General features: G+C 37.0%; 1 protein-coding gene across 2 annotated transcripts in view; it reads right to left on the bottom strand.

The window, feature by feature from the left end:
- The window catches only part of PIK3CB (phosphatidylinositol-4,5-bisphosphate 3-kinase catalytic subunit beta), a 151,967-nt gene that overhangs the window by 117,914 nt on the left and 10,493 nt on the right, over positions 1-23,560 (bottom strand). For both annotated transcript variants that reach the window (XM_081071899.1, XM_081071900.1), the window contains exon 2: positions 6,916-7,018. The gene's annotated coding sequence lies outside the window, so the exon portion shown is untranslated. The remainder of the gene's footprint in view (positions 1-6,915; positions 7,019-23,560) is intronic.

Genomic DNA, 23,560 nt, shown 5'->3' with positions numbered 1-23,560 from the left:
CTTAGGAAAATTCTTATCCGAGGATGTCACACATACATGAATGTTCAATGTGGAATTTTCCATAATATCCAAAAACTAGGCAAAACCTAAATGTATATTAATAGATCAATAAATTGTATTGGATATTTTACAATATGGAAGATTAATAAAAATACAGCTATACACATCACCATAAATGAACCTTACAATATTAAGAGAACTCTTAATATACAATAAATACATACAATATGATTCCATTTACTCAAGAATACAAAGTTAAATATTGTTCAGCGATATAAATGTAGATGATAAAGTTATAAAAAAAGGTAAGAAATAAATAATTCAGCAAAGTGTATCTTCAAGAGAGGGAGGGAAATATGACAGAGGAAGGTATATATGATTGTCTTGGCTGTTAATGCACAGAGGTTTTATTTCTTATTGTTCTTCAAATTACAAATTTAAGTTTTCATGTGTTCTTCTGTAATATGCTAAATGTCACACTTTTTTAAAAATTGACTAATAGCGATAACATATGTAAAGTCCCGAGGCATGGAGAATCCATTTGATGGGAAGCCATTCCCCATTTCGCTCTGCCTATGACCTCAGTACTGGTAATAACCAAATCCAAGCTCCAGATTTTTCCTGTCACTTGTAGTTCCCCTCGGCACTGTTCCCACCTAAGAACCCTGACCATCCTCACCCCGCTACTGCTTATAACCTCTGCCTTACCCTCCCCGCTACTGCTTATAACCTCTGCCTTACCCTCTAGATTACAGGAGGAAAGTGACATTACTAGGAAGGAGTTGTGATCCTGCTAAACTCTATTCCTGCCACCCTTGCTAATATCCAGATAGTGAGTTCCTGAATGACAGGAAGAGGCTCTTTCATCTTCAGTGCTCTGCACAATGCCTGATACAAGTCCTCGATAACTATTTGCTGAACAAAGAATAAATACGTACCTGCACTGCAGAGCTATGCTACTAGTGGAAAATAAGATTAAAGTTCAAAATCAGGCTGCTGCTTACTCATAGTCCCCAGGCCCTTTCAGTTTTAAAGAAGCCTCTCTTGGCTGCTTGCTCAGAATAGCAGAAAGTCGCCTCCAAAGATGCTTTAAAATCTTTGTATACAAAAATACTGGATTTGTAGTCATGGCTATTTATAATAATCTCCATTCACTAATAATTCTTAATACTTTGAATAAAAATATAGATCTTTTTTCAAAGTAACATAAATGTTTTTCTACTTAAATTTTAATTATAAATTTTATAAAATTATACTTAAAATATACTCTGTATTATGCATAAAACTAGTTAATCCTCCACATAAACAAAACAATGATATTTAATAACATATGTGACTACTTAGGATGCTCTTATATTGGAAAACTGTGTTAACATCAACAAGGCCGCCGTTTATGTTGCCCTTTATATACTACTTCCTCTGTCACGTGGCAGTCAAAAGGCTAAGTGAGATGCTTGCAGCAAAGAAAACAGTTTTGAAAGGTCATGCTACGCAGATAGCCAGAATTTTTTTCACAATATCCTTACTGTCTGTAACAGGCTATATGACAATCCAACCACAGTTATATTCTGAATAAAAGCAAAAGGCTTGTTATCAAAGGACCAGAAACAGTAGGCACTCAACAATATAATCTCTATGCACATTTTTTCTAATTGCGTAAACATCCAATGCAATTAAAGAAAAAGAACCCTGAGGCAAAGACAAAGAACTAGAGGAAGAAGAACTAGTAAAAACTGGGGTGGAAGTATAAACCACTCAGTTTATTCGTAGTGTTCATACAGCATGATGAAAAGTTTCTAAAAGTTTTTCAAATTAAAGCATCATTTACCAAGGAAAAGCACAATTATAACAATATTGAAGACAATATGATCTACTTAAAAATTTCTAAATCTTAATGACAATTACAAACAAGGTGTAAGCAAAGCTTTCAAAAACCTCTCTGCAGGGGCTGTAATCCCAACATTTTTTCCCCTTAATAACTTTTATTAGTCTATTATCCATCTAAACAGCAAGATCGAGATGAAAATTTCTTCAGTACCTTATAACATTTCCAATCTCAGAGGTTAATGAAAATTTCTCCAGTTCCTTATAATATTTCCAATCTCAGAGGTTAGCAAGTGTACTCTTTGAAAAGAAAAAAATCAGTCTAGCTCATTTAATCATCTAGTTCAATCATGTGAGATCACAGCTATTCCTGCCTAGGAATCAAAAAGCATAGCTTTCTCCTAAACCAACTGAAGGTACTTAGTACATTAGACTTCAAAGCCAAGTTACATAGACACAGTACCACAAGTTTCTGGCAATGCATTCTTTTTAAGGCCCCCAAATTTTAATTCCAGTGAGGATCTCTCACTAAAATTTAACTAGCAGATAATCGTGATTACCAATTCTGACCTCACAGCAGAGCATGAGGATTTGTCTTAATTCCAAAACTACTAGAAAACAACCTATGGTCAACATTCTTTTAAGAAAATAAATATATTTAAAACATTCTAAGGCCTGAAACCAAAAGTACACTATAAACCAAATCCAGGCATAGATATGGAGAAATTGTAATCCTTGTGTATTACCGATGGGAATGTAAATTGCAAATGCTGTGGAAAAGAGTATGGCAGTTTCTCAGAAATGTATACAGAATTACCATATGATCCAGTAATTCCACTTCTGTGTATATACAATTAAAAGCGGGGACTCAAACAGATATTTGTACACCCATGTTCACAGCAGTATTAACAATAGCCAAAAGGTGAAAACAATCCAAGTGTCCACTGATGGATGGATAGATGGATGGATAGATGGACGGATGGACGAAATGTAGTCTATACATGCAATGGAATATTATCAGCCTTAAAAAGGACATTGTGATATATGGCGATAGAAGGAGAGCTGACTCTGGGTGGTGAACACACAATGGGATTTATAGACGATGTAATGCAGAATTGTACACCTGAAATCTATGTAAATTTACTAACAATTGTCACCCCAATAAATTTAATTAAAAAAATAAAAAATAAAAATAAATAAAAAATAAAAGGACATTGTGATACGTTCTACAATGCGGAAGAACCTGAAGACATTATACTAAGTGATATAAACCAGCCACAAAAGGATAAATATCAATATAAATATAAATATATAAATATAAATATCACTTACATGAGATATCTAGTATAGGCAAATTCATAGAGACCGAAAGAATAGCAATTATCAGGAATTGGGGGTGAGAGGGCAATGGGAGTTACTGTTTAATGGGCACAGAGTTTCAGTTTAGGATGATGAAAAAGTTCTGGAAATGGAGAGTGGTGATGGTTGCACATTTGTGAATGTATTTAATGCCAGTGAATTGTACACTTAAAAATTATGAAAATGGTTAATTTTGTTTCATAATTTTAAAAAAATCCAAATAAAGTTATTCATCTGGAGCGATAAGCCCTCTATGCCTCCAACTCACCTTTCTCTACTCTTTCTACCTCCTTGTACCATTCAAAAGTTGGTTTTATTGTACATTCCCTTCTCTTATCATCACCTTCAGGTACTTCAAACAACTGGCCTCACTCACTGTTCGTTAGCCACAAGTTACACTTCTCAGCTGTGGCCTTGCCTTGCAGTCCTCCCACACCCTCAGCCCTGGAGGGTCATCCCATCATCACACAAGAAAATCCAAAGGCTGCGCCTGGTCTACAAATTGCCTCGTGCCTCCTCTACCTTCACAATGTCAGCTTCTACTACCTCCTCCCTCACTAACACCATTCCAGCCACAATGGCCCTCTTACTGCTCCTCGGACACATCACAGTCCAGCCTCAGAGCCTTTGCAGCCTTTGTATTTAAGTTTCTCAGCCTTCAAGTCAGCTCCCCACAGCCCCTAACCCAAGTATCTACTGGCCTGTTCCCTTACTTCATTTAGAGCTGTCAGCTCAAATGTCACCTAATCAGAGAGGGCTTCCCTAACCACACTATAAAACAGTGAGCCTATGCCACCCCCATCAATGTCTACCTTTCCCTAATATATTTTTCTTAATACTATTCATCACTACCTAATACAATATACATCTACTTATTGTGTCTCTTCCCCACCTCATTAGAATATCAATTCTATGAGAAAGGGATCTCTGTTGTTGTTGTTTTGTTTTGTTTTGTTTTTGTTTTTTGGGGGACCTCTGTTTTTGTTGATTGCTGGAACCCTGGCAGCTAACACAGTTCTTAGTATATTACTACAAGCTCAATACATGTGTACTGGAGCAATTGTGGCCTCCAGTCCCTTGATGCATTCCCTTTAACCAAGCCTGCATTCCACAGACATTTATTTCAACCACCAATGTCAAATTTCTCATTTCCATCTAAAAAGTTATACTAGCTAAATTCACACTGCCTGCCATGTCATGCTACTGCTTAGCAATCCTTTCTATTCTATCCCAGTGATCAGATTAAGTTTCTCCACCATCTCTGGCCTGGTCAATTCCAAAAGCCTTTTAACTGACCTTCCTGCTTCCCCTCTACTTCTATATCCATCTTCAATAAAGTAGCCAGAGAAATCTTTAAGACATGTATTATATCATGACACTTTTCTGCTTAAAACCTTCCTTAAAAGACTGCTCTTGAATCTACACTCCTTCCTATGGCCGAAACTTCCTCTCATGACACTACAGTGCTAATCCACTCTGTTCCAGAGCACTGGACTTCTTCCCATTCCTTTAGCACATCGTTCCCACCTTGAAGTTTTCACACCAGCTTGGTTTTCAAGTGAATGAATTCTTGTCTTTCACACCTTACCTTAAGGTCACCTCCTCAGAAGTAGCCACCCAGTCACTTTATCAACTGCCCTGTTTTAATTCTCTTCAGATCACATTACAATTTGGTATTTTTCTTACTCATTTCAATGACTGCAATCTTGTCTGTAAGAGTGCCTGGCACAAAGCAGGTGTTCAATAAATATTTGGTAATTACTCTACAATGCTTTTCCTAAATGTTTCCTTCTCCCAGGATACCAACCTCACCACTGATTAACTATATGCCTAGCAGATAACCTCAATCCCTACCTTTTTCGAAAAGTGAGATTCTAGTTTTTTTCATCTTTGCTTAAAAGTTCCTTCATTCACACTCTCTTCCATTCGTCTGATTTTTAAACAGAAAGATTGTTACTCTTTTGTAAAAGTTAAGCTCTTTGCCCGTGTCTTTGATCTCAAACCATCTTACCTTCTCTGGGCAATTAATCACTCCAATATTTAAACTACTCTACATGTTTAAACTACTCTAATGGATCATTCCCTTTTACCTAAAATATACTAGGTGCTAATGCTAAAATATACTAGGTCTTTTCCTATGTGGCTAACTCCTCAAAATGATCACTGTCCAACTTCATGCATAACCTCATTGAAAAGCATTCTACTTTATTCTTCCTCCTGTGTATTTTGTAAAACCACTAACTTAACCTCTTACAACTCATTCTGGTCTACTCAATCTGTTCTCTCAGTTACTGATAACCTCTTAATAATTAAATTCAATGAAGCTTTCCAGGATATTAAAATCCTTAATCTTTCTATAGCATCTCATCCTTCTGAAGAGTCTCTCCCTAAAATTCTTACTGTGCTTTGAAAAGAAACACTGCATGATTCTGGTTCCCTTCATACCTTTATTCTTATTTTTCCTTTACTAATTGTTTTTAACAACAGCCACTCATTTACAACAGGCACTTCCTAAAGTTCAGTGCCTTTATCTCTTGCTCTCTGTTCTCTGCTAGGATACTGGAAACATTATCTACTTCCACAGCTTAAATCATATGTGAATTACTCCAAATTCTGCACCGTCAGGCCCAAAATTACCTTTTCCTAAGTTTCAGTCTCATGTTTCCAAAATTGAGGAGATTGGATTCTCAAAGTTCTACCGGTACCTCAAAAATCAAAATGTGTCTAATAGAATTCACCATGTTACAATTTGTCCCACCGTCTCACCCCCAGTACCAGTCTTTCTTCGTGGTTTCCTTACTTCTGTTCATGGAACCATCATACTTCCAAACATGAAAACTCAAAATCTTAGATTCGTTTATATGACTTTACTGTCACATTTTCCCTGCAAAATTTACCTTGTAAAATGAACTCACAGCTCACTGACTTCCACTCCCACCACTCACTCAGGTATTCATGATTTCACTTCTTCAGCACCTATCATTGTTGTAATTAACCAATTCATTTCATGACTACTTGTTAAACGCCTAACTTGCCTGCTAGACTAAAAGCTCAGTCTAGCAGGCAACATAACCTCAGGCAGGGAATGTCAGTCCTTATTCACAGTACATCTAGGGTGGACCATGTTACTTATCCAAACCAGCAGACTTGAGAGTAAAAGAGGACATTAAAAATAGTTGAGTAATTACATAATATTATGTCAATTATATCATAAAGTTGGAAAAAAATAGTTGGGCATTAACAGATCTACAAGAGCCTTAAACCAGGGTATGCGGTCACGCTATTTATAATGTCAGAGCTTAGAGAAATGATCCCTGAATCCTAAGTACATAATACATATTGGTTTAATAAATAAAGAGCTGAAATATTCACTTTATCACCGCTTCATTCTTTACTCCATTGCAAGCTATTTTCAGGCACAAACACTGTCCTGAAATGGGCCCCGCTGGGGCCAACAATAACCTCCTCAAAAAAGCTTATTCAGTTTTCAATTAACCTCTCTAAAAAGCTTTCAATACTACTGGTCCCTCCTCTCTCATGAAGCTCTGTTACCTCTGTGGTAAACATAATCCTAAATATACAACTGTCTTAAAACAAGGCCTACAATCCTCCCTCGCTCCCTCCACCCCAGATAAACTGAAAGATTTAGAATCTAACCAATATTCACATTTTCCTTCTATATTTAACTTCTGGAAAAATTAAGTAATGAAAGATACAAAATTGGATACTTACCTGGAAATGGTAGCCCCCATTTCAGTCTTTTAGGAAAATAGATGGCATTACTTATTTTTTAAGTGAAGTTTTCGTGGAAGACTTTTTCAGATTAGAAGATACGCTACAAAAAAAGGTGAAAATAAAAGGTATTAATGCTTAAATGGGCTAAATTAAAAATAAATAAACTTTATTACTTATATGCCATTTAATTGCTTATAACTCTACATTTTTAAATATGGGGAAAATATAGAAAACACATGAATCACAATATTAAAATATGGAACATCAGAAATGGAAGGGACTTGGGGGGTAATCAATTAGCTCAGTTGGTTAGAGCATGGTGTTAGTAACACCAAGGTTGCTGGTTCAATCCCCACATGGGCCACTGTGAGCTGCGCCCTCCTAAAAAAAAAAAAAAAAAAAAAAAAAGAACTGGAACTGGAAGGGACTTAAGTGGACATCCTATGTAACTAAATGCTCATTTAGATTACCCCCTTTCTTGAAACCTACAATAGGTTATTTCATTTTTCCCTTTTTCTTCTTTAATATTTAATACATACAAAATATGCATCTAAACAAGCATATAATGAACAATGCAAATCATCATCCCATACCAATAACATTACATGCACCTATGTGCTCCTCTCATTCCAACCTTTTATCCTGAATACTTATTATCCCATTACTTTTTAAAAAATAACGGTCACACATGTATATATCCCTAAATAATACTTTTTGTCCCCTGCTCCCTTTTTCAGCTTGATAAATAGGTATGCTGTATGAAGTCTCCAGGGACTTGAATTTTTTCACTCAATATTTTTCTAAGATTTACCTATGTTACATTTTTATTGCTCTACAGTATTTCATTATATAAATATACCACATGTATTCATCCATTCTGTTGATAGACATTTGGATGGTTTATAGTTTTTTGCTTTTTATCAACATTATTATACATGTCTGCAGGTAACACTTGAACAAGAATTTATTGAGGGCATGCTTTAAACCTAAGTGGAATTGGTGGGTCACAGGACATGCAAATTCCCAACTTTACCAAAAATGCCAAATTGTCTTCCAATTGTATCACTTTATCAACCACCAGCAGTATATGAATTGGTAACATACTCTCTCTAATACTTGGTAAAGTTAGATTTCTTAATTTGTAGCAATATAGAACATATAAAAGAGTATGACACTGTGATTTCTGTTGTATTTGCTTAATGAGGTTGAAGATCTAATGATGTTGAATACCTTTTCGTGTTTATTAATTATCTATGTTCCTTTCTGTGTTCCTTTGTTCACAGCTTTTGGCCATTATTATTGGGTTGTCTTTTTCTTATTAATCAGTAGGCTTTATCAGGACCAGGACTGGATACATAACTTGCAAGGACCATTTGCAAATAAAATAAAAAAGCACAGCCACTTATTCAAAAATTAAAAATTTCAAGAAAGTGATAGCTTATCATTAAAATAAGTGTGCAGTCCTGTGTGACTACGCAGGTTGTTCATCTATGAAGGTAGCCCTGCTAAGGACACTAATTCTCTATTGTATGTATTATAATTATTGTTTTCCAAATTTGTGGTTTACCTTTTCATTTTCTTTCTGGTGTCTTTAGATGAACATTAATTTTAATGTGGTCAAAAACATCAATTATTTTTAGTTGACTCTTCTGTCTTGTTGAGAAAATCCTAGTCTTCATAAAGTTGACTTTAAAATCAACTTCATAAAGTTGATTTTATGAAAGTCTTCATAAAATATGACTTTGTCTTTCCATTTGAGCCCTAAACCATGAGTGCTTTCTAAGGATCAGTGAGTGAGCTCATAACCCTTTCCTCCCAGCCAGTAAGTCCCATTCTTCACTAATAACATTTTCTAGGACTTCATGACCTTTATGATAGCAGCATCCTAATCAGTATCATTTAACTCATTTCTGGGAAATCCTACTCAAATTGGATTGGACCTACATACCAAGTTTGGAATTATTTACATTTGTCAGTAGTACTCCAAGTCAAAAATTTTAATAAAAAATTTCCAGCACCTGATTAGAACATTTTACATTTAAATGAAGGGAGAAAAGGCTGAAAAAAATCTTCATGTTTCATAAAATTAGTAGCAATTAAAGGAGAGCATAATTGTTGCTATTAAAGTTGAAAATCTTTTTCATTTTGTACCTTCAAAATAAAATTCAGCTAGGGAGCAAGTAATTTAATAGTAGTCTTGGTTTCTTTGTTTTTCAAATAAGGACAATAATATTCTTTTTAAAGTGAGAGAAACGCTATAAAACAAATTTTAAAACAATGTCAAAGTATATCAAACTGCTTACTTTCCCAAAAGTAAGGGAACCAGTCAACTCAAAAATAACCAATTTGCTGGTGCAGGATGTTGACAGTGGGGGAGGCTGTGTGTGGGGGGGCAGGAATATATGGGACTCCCTGTACTTCCTGCTCAATTTTGCTGTGAACCTAAAACTGCTCTAAAAAATTATGTCTATTTAGAAAGGGAATAAGTAAAGGAAATGCTTCAACTGCACCCCCCAAAAAAAATCAATTTGACACAAAATCAGCTAATAATGAATGTAAGTATATTGCTTATCGTTCTTGCACAGTCAACAAAATCACTCTGATTTCATCAAACACAGAATTCAAAAAAGTTTCTTCTTAAAATTCCTAATAATGCTTTAGGCATAAGCAATGTTATTAATGACTTTACACGTGAAGATCCACTTACATAACTTCATTGTAAAAAGAAACTGAATTTATTAGAAGGAAAAACTTCTGGACAAATAATAAGTGTCCATTAAACCTTAAAGAGGTAGGAGGCGGGGGAGGGATTTCAAAAGTTCACCCAAGCACCGAGAATGGCCCATGACCAAACCAAAACCAAACCCCTACATAAGTTCTATCTCTGGTCTGAGTTCAAATAAAAGTACTTTTCTACAAAAAAAAAAAAAAAAAAAAAAAAAAAAAAAAAAAAAACACTATGCCTGAATCATGCAATTTATATTATAATTCAAGAGCTGGCTAAACTATTCTATTTAAGTAACAATCATTTCAAATTCCCACCCTCCACCCACAAATAAACAAGCCAAACCATCCCAATTCTAAAATCACGTCCTGATAGAGGTACTCATCTCTCTGTTCCTAACTACTGAACCTGGGGACTCCCAAAGCACTGCCAAAAAGTCCTAGACCTACAGCAAAAGAATGTAACTTCTACTCACCATTTATTTTTACAAAACGAAATTAGACTATCAAAAATATGCTTTGATACTTATTACCCAAGAAATAACCAGATTAAGACTGCTAGTGAATGAGTTTCTCCATCTACCTTTTTTATTCTTCTTTTTAACAAATGGAGATTATTTATCATGGCTTTCTTTTAAAATATAGTTTTTTAAAAAACCAATATACTCAATTATCGGGGAAAAATGGGCAGTCTCATTAGTGCTCCAGAAAATTAAAATTAAAACCACAGTAAGATTAAAAAAATGAGCAAAACTAATCTATGGTGTTGTCAGAACAGTGATTACCTTTGGAAAAGAAGTAAGCAATAGTAATGGAGAGTTTCTGGACTCCTAGCATTTTTCTACTTCTTGGTGGTGATTACGTGGCTCTGTTTCATTTGTGGTAAGTCATGATGTTATATATACATTGATGATTTTTTACCTTTTACTACACTGAAAAAAGTTAAAAGGAGAAAAAAATACACTGAACTACTATTTCACATCTGCCATACTAACAAAAAAGGACTGACAGTATCAATTGCTTTTGAAAATGGGGAACAATCAAAGCAGTTTACCTTCAAGTTAACAGTGTATATTAGCATGACCTCTTAGGAAACGATTCTAGTATTATCTAACACATTTCATCAATTTTAAGCTGAAGTTTTTTCCACATTTTAACATCTCTGATATAGAAATGTACCTTACAGTCACCGTATGTCAGGCAGCAGATAAGATCCACAGGTCACCACTGCCTACAAATGTGAACGTAATTCTTTTTCCTGATGGACTAGTAAGACAACTACAACCCATTAATATTTCAGTGCATAAACCATGTAAGGACCATTTGAAGTTAAAATAAATATCCTGGCTGTGGTCTCAAATCTTTATTGACATCTTATGGTGTCACCAAAACCCCCAGAATGAGGTCAGAGGCTTATGAAAATCCATCTCACTATAACCTTAAGACTTATACACTCTGCTATACATGTTTTACTTGGATTGGGGGGGGAATAAAGATGTATAAGTAAGGATAACATCATTTTTGCTTCAAAACTCCATGATATAGTTAAGTTCACAGAAAAAAAGTGTCTTAAAAATATGAACACTTTTACCCTCATTCATTAGAAAAATGCAAACTACAATGAAACACTATTTTCAACTAACCAATTTGGCAAAAATCCATTTGCCAAGTTACTTTGTAGGCAAAGCTGTGAAGAAATACAAATTACCTATCCACCATACCGAGACGACAAAACAGTAATTATATGAATTATGTGAAGGATGTAACTAACCTACTGTGGTAAATATTTTGCAATATATACATGTACCAAGTCATCACATTGTACACCTTAAACTTACACAATGTTATACGTCAATTAAATCTCAATAAAGCTGAGGGAGAAGAAATACACATTATCCCTTGTTATCAGGGGAAGAGCCTGGATCCAAACATAAGGGCAATACCAATCAAAATTGCAAAGATATATATAGCCTTTCATTAGTAATATAACATCTGAATTTATTCCATAATTATATACTTGCATATGGGCAAAATGACATACGTACCAGGTAATTCATTGCAACACTGTTACAATAACAAAAAACTGGGAACAACCCAAATGTCTATCATTAGAGAACTGATTAAACAAATCACCCAAAGGGAAACATATAAGTTAAAAAATATAACTACATACTCTACGAAAAGATCTGTGAAGAGATAGATCTCCATTGTTAAGGAAACATCACAATGTACAAAGGGTGGAAAGACCAATTTGCAAAACAATAGCATAATAACACGCCACCTTTGGAGTTGGTGGGCTCTTAAGATAGACAGAAATAAGAGTCTATATTTTTATTTTCTTTATTTACATAAAGAAACTCTAGGAAGATACATAAAAGACTAAGAAATAGTTTCCTGGGCTGAGTGGAGTGTTGAAGGAATGGGGTGAACTGGAACAGTGTCACGGTTAGGGCTAGAGGTCAGAGAGTTTCCATTGTTTAACTTTTTATATTGAAATGTTTTTAATCCCATAAGACTCTATTACTACTATACATAGATTAATAAATTAATAAGCCAAAATGGGATCCAAATACTATCAACATACAGGATGACAGAAACTATTCTTTTACCATCTCTGTAACTAAGACCCGAGCGTTGCCCATCTCACTGAGGTCTGTAGTGTGACCCTGTCCATATGGGTTACGTCATCAGCCCAAGATCTCTTAACACTAGTCTCCCTGAGAAAGGGTATTTTCTCCATAATTCCCGTCTGCTTCTCTTAAGGTCAGGGCGAACCTTTTCTCCCCTAGTTACATAAAGCCTCATGTCTTTTCTGAACAAAAGCTTCACTTAAGGGTTCTCTTACTCTCACCTGTAAGTCCAGGGCTTACTCTTTTCTACTTACCACCAATTCGCTTTTTTTTGTCTGTGAAACTTTGTTGGGGTGACAATTGTTAGCAAAGTTAATGGATTTCAGGTGCACAATTCCGTATTACATCATCTATATACATATATCACATTGTGCGTTCAGCACCCAGTCTTACCAGCAATTCTAATAACTAAGTCACGGTCTAATAAAGAAGGGAAACCTACAAAAGGGAGACATCCAGAGTTTGCCACCAATAATGTCTCCTCCTTACAACTAAATCAGTGAGATAACCCCTACTCTGGATTGTCCTCCATAGTAAATTCTAGCATCCACCTCTCTTTTCCCTAAAATGTAAAACACTATTTGACTAAATTCTGGTAACACCAAGACTAAGTATGAAAGTATGGGGTCCAAGCCTCTGGTGCCGTGCAGCTGCTGCTCATTCCACCATCCTGCCCCTCAGGCCAGCTCATACACACCTGCTGACATTTTCTTTAGGGCCCGTCCTGGTCCCACACGGCTCATTCCTGTGGGACCCTGCTGTGAACTGTACGTATCTCACTTATTACAGTGCGTTTTAAGTATTAGTTTACTTGTCTCCCCTACTGGACTTTGAATTCCTCAGGACAAGGAGAAAGTCATATTCATATTTACAATCCAAGTAACTACCAAAGCACCTTTGAATATGGCAGGTAATCAAAAATGTTCACTGAATGAATTGAAGAAACTACACACATAGACAAATTGTGAGTGTGGCTGAAATCTCACTTAATGTTCTGCTTAACCCCAAAAGGCATTTTACTTCATTCAGTCCCTGTTTTGAATAAAACAGAAACTCCAATACTTTTCCTTAAATACATCAATATCTTAAATGTAAAGTTTTCATACATAAAACCACTGAAAATATCAAGAATACATCTCAATCACTGCAGAAGTACTGCATAAAACTACATAAAATGTATGTCTTCAAAAGGTAAAGAAAAAACAGCTGATGTTAGAGTGCCAAATTTTTACGACCTTTTGTTCATTTTTTATTTTAAAGAAATTATGAGATATGATTAAAGAAATACAGATATAAAACATCTTCTAAGAAGGTAGACAAAGTTATAGGGACCAGGTTTTCTCCACACAGGGTTTCATCCACTAACTGATATGGGATTTTCCATAATAAGCTGTCCCAAGTGGCCTGAGGAAGAGGAAGTAGAGAACAGAATAATCAACTATTCACATATACCAGGGTGTCCAAACTTTTTTCAACGTTTTTCACCAAGGGCCATATGCAGTAAAATACACAAACAGCCGGGCCACTCACTCGAGGTGAAGTACGTATTGCCTCACCTGGTTTATTTAAGTAAACTAAATATATTTTTGGAATTTGCTGTGGGCCAATAAAAAATGGATTGCGGGCCGCAGTTGGCCCGTGGGCCGCAGTTTGGACACTGACATATACCCCAAAATAGTATGGCAGGTAGGTATTTATAATCCAGGATAAGTTTTCAAACTTCATCAAATACTGGTAAAAACTGGGAACCAAGGAGAAAACAAACTTTAAGGATGCTTCTAGTTAACCCTAAGCCTCTCTTCAAAATCCAAGAATTCAGTATCTTTTTATTTTCTATGAGAGAATAAGGAAGAGTAGACAGAACTAGGAAATATACGCGTATACATGTATACCGACACATGCATACAAACATCTACATTTCTGTGTCTACCTAAAAAGACCATAAATTCATACTATCTCAGATTCCAATCCAAAACTACAATACAATGTTCATTCAAGCCTTATTTATAACTTCCATTACCACAGTGATAAACCTAACTAACTCTTATCATCTTCAACATATTGAAAAAGTTGCTCAATCCTAAAATTCACATATAGCAGTTATGAAATTCCTAACTTACTCCAGTATGAAAAACAATTACACTAAATAGAGTTCAGTTTTTGTTTTAGCCTGGGGTTGATAGTCAAAATTCTGCGTAGTTAATTGGTTTAGTATTTTTATTCTCCCTTTCAATGTGTTATTCACTAGAAACCCACGTAGGTTCATTCATCTGTATTTCACTTGGGGTTTTTTCTCTTCCCATTCTGACAGATTTTATTTATTTGTTTCTGATCATGTGAAATACTAATATAGACTCAGAAACACATCCCTCTCTCCATCCCTCCTCCTCCATTCCCAGCCCCTTCATCCTTTCCACACTGTACCCACCCAAATCCTGAGGGAAACCAATCTCATTGGTTTTTGGCTTATCCTCCCTGGGTTTATTTTTCATAAGTGTGCAAATACGTATCTATATTCTTGTTTCCCTCTTTTCCTTACCGTTTTAGGTAGCATACTGTAGTCACTCTTTTGCACTCTTTTTCATTAACAATATGTCTTAGAAATTACTTTATATCAGTTCGTAGAGATCTTCCTCATTCTTTTCTTTACATCTGCACTGTACTCCACTGTGTGGATATACCACTGCTTATGGTTATTTAGATTGTTTCCAGTATTTTCACAGTGCTACAACGTAAACTATTAATATACTCCTGTTCTGTTCCCCCTCAAACACCAGCTCAGCCAAAAACAAAGACAAAAAAACTGGTTCTAACTCCAAAACATACCGAACTCACCGAACACTGCCATTAACCCTGACACAGCCACACTCTAAGCCATTATCAGCATTTCTTGGCTACTCTGCTCCAACACCATCCTAATCAGTCTCTCTGCCTCCACTCTAGCCTCTCTACAATTCATCTGTGCCACAGCAACTAGAATGTACCTGGTACAGAATAATTTAGATCACTCCAATTCCTTGCTTAAAACTTCCCAAAAGCTTCCCATTGTAACCCTGAGTTGCAGCTATGCCCTACAAGACCCTGTATAATCTGGTATTTATCTACTTCTGACCTCGTCTTCCACTCTCTTACTCATTCACTACTCTCTGACCATACTGGTTTTGCTTTCTGTTCCTCACATACTGTGCTCCTACCTTAGGGCTTTTTGTACTTGTTTTTCTTTCAACTTGGAATGTTCTGCCCCAGGTCATTTACCACCTTCTAACATTCATTTCTCAACTCAAAAGTTACCTCTTTTAAGAGGTTTTCTGTGTATCACCTGGGTCATTCTTCTAGATGACAAAGGGGTTCTACAGCTAGTAACCTCACAGGGTGATCTAATCACAAATTCCTACCTGGGCAGATCATGGTGGGGAGTCTTGCCACAGACATATAACTTCTTTAGCAAAAGGTTTATCTTTGCTTTAAGCAAGCCCCTTCTATTGTTTTTGTGAACCTAGGTTATAACACACCTTTCAAGTGCCTCATTTCAGACCCGAGAAATTTCTAGTCCAGTGGTTCTCAAACTTTTTGGTTTAAGGACCCCTTCACACTCTTAAAAACTACTGAGGACTCAAAAGCTCTTACCTACCTATAAAGTTATATCTATCAATAGTCACTGAATTTGAAATTAAAAATGAATTTTATGGTTTTTTCATGTAAAAAATAATAAGCCTGTGTAATGATTACTTAAAAAACACTTTTAAGCATATTTTAGTTTTAAAAACCATATCTTTCAGGGGCTGCCAGTTAGCTCAACTGGTTAGAGTGCAGTGCTCTTAACAACAAGGTTGCAGGTTCGATTCCCACATGAGCCACTGTGAGCTGCCCCCTCCACAACTAGATTGAAACAACTACTTGACTTGGAGCTGATGGGTCCTGGAAAAACACACTTAAATAAATAAAAGTAAAAAAAAAAAATCTTTCCAAACAAAACCTTTAGTGAGAAGAGTCATACTGTTTTACATTTTATTGTTGGGCTTAATAGAAAACAGCAAATTCTCATCTCTGTCTGCTTCCACCTTCAACCTACTGTGATATCACAAGTTATACCGCCTCTAGAAAACCATCATATATTTGTAAGCAAGTAAGAGCAAAAAAAGTAAATGTCTTATGTTATGAAAATAGATTTGACCTTGCAGATCTCTGAGAAAGAGCTCAGGGGCCTCCAGGAGGCCCCCGACCACACTTGGAAAACCACTGCTCCATTCTGTGCTCCCACAAGACCCTGGATGGGCTCTATCATTTGCACTTACCACACGGTATCTGAATTATCGGTTCGTTCTCTCTCTTCAAGTTCCTTAAAGCTGTAAGCCATGAACCTTCAACTTTGCATCCCTGTACCTCATGAAGCATATAGCATATATCCTCTCAACAAACATTTCATGAATAAAATGGTAAATATAGGAAAATATTCACACACCCTAATGTAGAAAGGTACATGTGAATGAACCAGATTCCACCATAGCCGATTCTCTACCATAGCTAATAGAAATGTATGAAAGAAAAATCACGATAAATTCATAGCAATGCCAGAAGTGGAATAAAGGATACATTCAGATCTGGTGTAAGCACACTAGATTAGAACTTTTCAAAGTTCAACCCTGAGGGAACAAGGAAAGAAGATCCTATAAAACATCTTAGACTGTAAACAAACACCCACAGATCCAGTTTCCTGACTAAAATATTTTATATAATATGCATGTGTCAACTATTAAAAATATAAATTTAAGTAAAATAGTTAAAAACCAGAAGGTGGTAAGTCTTCTTGGAGACTTATTTACTTGCTAGTAACAATGGACCTGCCCTCACTGTGAGTCACCAAATGTTACCAGGCACTCGAGAGCTTATTCACCTGACCTGGGAGAGCAGATAATACACCACGTTAGGACCAATCCATGACTAATACTAGAGAATTAAGTACATATAATCTTTTTTTTTAAATAATCTTCTGAACAAGATCTAAACCACAGCTCCTATTTCCTTATTTTCAGTATTACTTAAAAGTACAAAGTATATTGCTGCAGAAGAGCTTTGCTATACAGAGAATGAACTAATCGCTGCAGGAAACTGTAAGCCTACTAAAGCAAAAATACACAACCAGGTAAAAAGTCAATGTAGGGGGGAGGCCGGTTAGCTCGGTTGGTTAGAGCACGGTGCTCTTAACAACAAGGTTGAAGGGTCAAGCCCCACATGGGCCACTGTGAGCTGCTCCCTCCACAACTAGATTGAAACAACTATTTGACTTGGAGCTGATGGGTCCTGGAAAAACACAAAGAAAGAAAGAAAGTTTTTTTGTTGTTTTTTTTTAAAAGGCTTATAAAAAAAGTCCGGGGCCAGCCCGGTGGCTCAGGCAGTTAGAGCACCATGCTCCTAACTCCGAAGGCTGCCGGTTCGATTCCCACATGGGCCAGTGGGTTCTCAACCACAAGGTTGCCAGTTCAATTCCTCGAGTCCCGCAAGGGATGGTGGGCTCCGCCCTCTGCAACTAAGATTGAACACGGCACCTTGAGCTGAGCTGCCACTGAGCTCCCGGATGGCTCAGTTGGTTCAGTTGGTTGGAGCGTGTCCTCTCAAAAAAAAAACTCCATACAGAAAGATGAAATGAAGATTCAAGAAAGCTAGTGGACCAATTCAACTTGGGGGAATTCACATTTAAAACTCATGACTTATGAATAAAGTATTGAGCCAGAATGTATAGGAAGTAAAAAGTAAAGGGCATGCAATTTAAAAGGGGAGACAAGCACACTAACACAAAAAAAACTATTAAAAAACTGAGCGTAAGTCAAGATAAGAAATCGTATTTGTGACTTAGTTTAACCAGAGCATAAAATCATGGGACCTTGACTTTGTGGCTTTCCAGACTTTGTAGCTTTCCATTACCCACTGCCTAAACACAGCCAGCCAGCCATCTCCATCTTGGAATTCTCTTGATCAAAACCCAACTACCTAAAATTTAACCCCTCTGCCTGGCAGTCAGTGTAAACAATGAATTAGCACCATCAAGTTTAGTTCAGCTCATCCACTAATTGTTTAACATTGGGAAAGTTCCCTTAACTTCCATTTTATTATTTGGAAAATGGGATGGTTAAATTATTTGATCTTTAAAGTCCATTTCAACTATAAATTCCACGTGGTCAAGCAATTCTACACCTCACAATTCCTCAGCTTTTGTTCTAGTCAAACAACTCTCCAACGTTCTTACAAGGTCCTGCATGGCCCCTGCCTCCCTCCTGGACTCATCCTACACATCCTTTATCCTACACAACTCTAGTCCTTAGTCTCTCCTCTCAAGCTATATATGGCTTCCTTTCAGTTTCTCCAAGATGCCAGGCTCCCTCCCACCAAAGAGTTTTCCCATGTGCTACACGACCACATCCTACCATACTAGGTGTTCTTAGCCATGTCAGACCCAATACTCCCCTTTCTAAAATAACAAATATTTCATAACATCTCCTTTACTGTTCTAAATTAAAACTTATAGATAATACAAACTAAACATAATTTTATATAATTACATATATGTATATGTTATGTAGAGTCCTAACTATACACTATAAAGGAAAAATAAAAGGAACACAATTTAGTACAAAATAATATATAAGTAAATGCTCTAATGCAATTACTTTAGGAAGAAGTGAAACAGTAGAATACTATTGGTTTTTGTAACAAAACTTGGAGGACTATTTAACCATTCAAACAATACACATGAAAGCATGACTAACTCTAATTTACAAAAACAACAAAAAACTAGGAATCAAGAAACCTGAGTTCCAATACCAGCTTTGCCCATAACAAGCCTAACATCACTTCTAAATCTTCTTTCTTTAAAAAAACTTAAAGTCACTTCACCAGTCTGGCCCTCAGTTCCAGGTGGGTGAAGAGCGCAGACAAGTCTGGCACAGTCCCTGGGCGACGATCAAGCAGGTGGAACTCCACACTTACTTCACCAGAACAGCAGCTCAGCGAGATCTGTTGACATACTGTAGCTAGCATCTGTTTGTATAAGGCTTCTCCGCTTCTCCTTGTGTTATAAAAGGGACTGTTGGCAGTTTCTTATAAAATTAAACACACAATTACCATAAAACTCAGCAATTGCACTCTTGAGCATTTAGCCCAAAGAAACGAAAACTTATGTTCAAACAAAAACCTGTGTTCACACAAAAACTAAATGTTCATATTTGCTTTATTTGTAACGGCCAAAAACTAAAAACAATCTAAATCTTTCAACAGGTGAATGGTTAAACAAACTGTGGTTCATCCATATCATGGAATTTTACTCAGCAATAAAAAGAAACGAACTGTTAATACATATAACACCTGGACAAACTTCGGGGAATTATGCCAAATGAAAAAAGGCAATCTCAAAAGGTTATAAACTGTATGATTCCATTCATATGACAGTTTTAAAATGACAAAATAGAGAACAGATTAGTGGTTACCAGGAGTTATAGACCACAGAGGGGAGGGGAAGGTGGGACAGGTACGTGCTAGAGGTAGGCGTGGTTATAAACATGCAACACAACACATCCTGGTGGTGTTGGAACAGTTCAGTATCTTGACTGCGGTGGTGCAGACAAAAACCCACACAGGTGATAAAATTGTATAGAACTTAATACACACACACACACACACACACACGTGCTAAGTAAAACTGAGGAAATATGAATAATGTCAGTGGATTGTATAAATGTCAATATCCTGGTTGTGATACTATATTAGTTTTACAAAATGTTACCATTGGGGGACACCCAGTCAAGAATACAAAGAATTTTTCTGTATTTCATACAGCTGCACATGAATCTACAATTATCTCCATCAAAATCTCAATTTAAAAAAAAAGCCTGAAAACCTAAATCCACAGAGCTACAGGCTCCCTAAAGCTAGAGCCTGGACATTTCACAGTCCTCTGTGCTTTTCAAGCTGTCAGTAGTAAAGAACTAGTGGGTTTTCACCCCAAGTTATAGTAATCCAATAGATTCCTAAAATACAATAAAAAGAACAGAAAAATAAAAGACAAAATACAAGGCCACATTTTCTTATCAATTCTCAATTTCTGTAGGATACCATCGTGGGCGTGGCAGTCAGCACAAGGATCATATTTTTGAGTAGTGACGCAGCAAGACAAGTAAGCCTACTCATGGATTCTTAGCATACCAGTTCTATCTCCTGAAAATTCAGCATAGAGACATCAATCATCAGACTAAAGAGATGCTTCCCATGTTCATTAAAAAGGTCTTAAAATACTTATGGGGGGGACCTCCTACATAGTCATTAAAAAGCCCATCAGAGCCAAAAAACAAACAAAACATTTCAGGAACCAATCTCTTTATAAAACATAACACACGAGAGTTAAATGTTCCTGCAAGCCTGATTAGTTGAGAAATCATTCTTTAAAATATATACACTACAAATCACATACCTAAGATTAAAGTAAGCCAACTTAAGGTGTTCTGTGAAACTCTTTGTTAGAGACTAGTCTGGACTGGGTTTTAGGATAGGAGTGCTAAGAATATGAAATTGTCTATTTCCCAACACTCCAGCTCTACATCCGACTACCTTTCTCCTTAATTTAGGTTCAAATACAGATATTACATGACAGAGGTTGAGGAAAAACATGAAAAGTAAAATCTTTGAGCAATTTCCAAGTTTTACTTAATTTTATCCATAGTTCAAAACTCCTTTAAAATAAAACTCTTGCCAATGATACTAACAAACAGCTAAACTGCCTGCTTTGAGGTTCACATCTTTTCTTTCTCTATGCCAACACTCTTAAAGATGAACAAATACGCAGCAAAATGTTAAGAACCAGATAAACTACAGAAGGCACACCTAGGGCAAGAATAATATCCTAATTAACAGCCCTAATACATAGTGAAACACATTTATTAACGGAGTTGAAAAAGAAAACAAAATTATTCAGCAAGAAAAGGAAGTACTGGGGCCGGCCCAGTGGCTCAGGCGATTAGAGCTCCATGCTCCTGACTCCGAAGGCTGCCGGTTTGATTCCCACATGGGTCAGTGGGCTCTCAACCACACGGTTGCCAGTTCAATTCCTCGAGTCCCGCAAGGGATGGTGGGCTCCGCCCCCTGCAACTGAGATTGAACACGGCATGCTGAGCTGAGCTGCCACTGAGTTCCCGGATGGCTCAGTTGGTTGGAGCGCGTCCTCTCAACCTCAGGGTTGCCGGTTCAACTCCCCGTGAGGGATGGTGGGCTGTGCCCCCTGCAACTAGCAACGGCAACTGGAGCTGAGCTGCGCCCTCCACAACTAAGACTGAAAGGACAACAACTTGACTTGGGAAAGTCCTGGAAGTACACACTGTTCCCCAATAAAGTCCTGTTCCCCTTCCCCAATAAAATCTAAATAAATAAATAAATAACAAAAGATTAAATTGCATTACACCCATGTGATAGAACACTTAACAGACATTAAAAAATCATGTAAAAGAATATTTACTGACCTGAAAAAATGTTACTATATTAAGAAAAGAGGTTGGTGGCAGAATTATAGGTAATATGATCTTAATTTTGTTTTTTAAAAATATACATAACAAATATGAAAACAAAATTGGAAAGACATATGGAATGGAAGAAGTGAAAGGAGGATAAAAAAGGAGAAAAGGAAAGAAAAATCTCTGCCATGTTCGAGAGAATAACTTTTGGAATTTTAAAATAAAAAGATAACTGTTAAGTGATAAATTTCATTTTGTTCATTTCAGAGTCTGTAGAACTCTCTAACAACTTAGATCCTACTATTTCATATACAGAATTAATCACAGCTACAACACCGTTACATCATCTGAAAATTTTACAAGTACTTCACTGGTTTATAAAATTATCAAAAAAGGGGCGTCAGCCAGTGGCTCAGGTGGTTGGAGCACCATGCTCCTAACACTGAGGTCGCCAGTTTAATTCCCACATGGGCCAGTGAGCTGCGCCCTCTACAGCTAAGATTGTGAACAACAGCTCTCCCTGGAGCTGGGCTGCGGGGAGCGGCCAGCAGCCTGTGAGAGCCTCTGTGAGCAGCCAAATGACTGCCTCAGCCGGGGGAGCGCAAGGCTCATAATACGAGCATGGGCCAGGGAGCTGTGTCCTACACAACTAGACTGAGAAAAACGGCTTGAACCGGAGTGGGGGAGAAGAGACGGAAGAATAAATAGATAGATGATTGGTTGGTAGGTAGGTAGGTAGGTAGGCAGATAGATAGATAGATAGATAGATAGATAGATAGATAGATAGATAGATAAAAAGTAATGTATGGGGCGGCTAGATGGCTCAGTTGGTTAGAGCGCGAGCTCTGAACAACAGGGTTGCCAGTTTGATTCCCACATGGGCCAGGCCCTCCACAACTAGATTGAAGACAATGAGCTGCCGCTGAGCTTCCAGAGGGGCTGAGCTTCCAGAGGGGCGGCTGGATGGCTCAGACAGTTAGAGCTCAAGCTCTCAACAACAATGTTGCTGGTTCAATTCCCCCATGAGATAGTGGGCTGAGCCCGTGCAACTAACGATTAAAAATGGCAACTGGGGGCCGGCCTGGTGGCTCAGGTGGTTAGAGCTCCATGCTCCTAACTCCGAAGGCTGCCGGTTCAATTCCCACATGGGCCAGTGGGCTCTTAACCACAAGGTTGCCAGTTCAACTCCTCGAGTACCACAAGGGATGGTGGGCTGTGCCCCCTACAACTAGGAAACAGCAACTGGAACTGGAGCTGAGCGGCGCCCTCACAACTAAGACTGAAAGGACAACTTGAAGCTGAATGGCACCCTCTCCAACTAAGACTGAAAGGACAACAACTTGACTTGGAAAAAAGTTCTGGAAGTACACACTGTTCCCCAATAATAAAGTCCTGTTCCTCTTCCCCAATAAAAAATATCTTAAAAAATTAATTAATTAATTAAAATAAAAGTTAGATTCCATTTAAAAAAAAAAAGGCAACTGGACTTGGAGCTGAGCTGCGCCCTCCACAACTAGATTGAAGGACAATTACCTGGAGCTGATGGGCCCTGGAGAAACACACTGTTCCCCAATATTCCCCAGTAAAATTTAAAAAAAAGAATGTACATAAACGTGTGTAATCTATTATATGGGGGGTGGGGGAGACCACAGTATAAATTATATAAAGGCCTAACCACTGCACTATACACCTGAAATTAATATAAAATAATATTGAACATCAACTGTAATTTATATACATACATATATCAACTATATAAATATATATGGTCACAGGATGTAAAATACAGCAGAG

Source organism: Rhinolophus hipposideros (genome assembly GCF_964194185.1).
Source record: "Rhinolophus hipposideros genome assembly, chromosome: 14".
NCBI classification, from domain to species: domain Eukaryota; kingdom Metazoa; phylum Chordata; class Mammalia; order Chiroptera; family Rhinolophidae; genus Rhinolophus; species Rhinolophus hipposideros.
The sequence above is the reverse complement of the archived record's forward strand: the minus strand, read 5'-3'. Positions and strand labels throughout refer to the sequence as shown.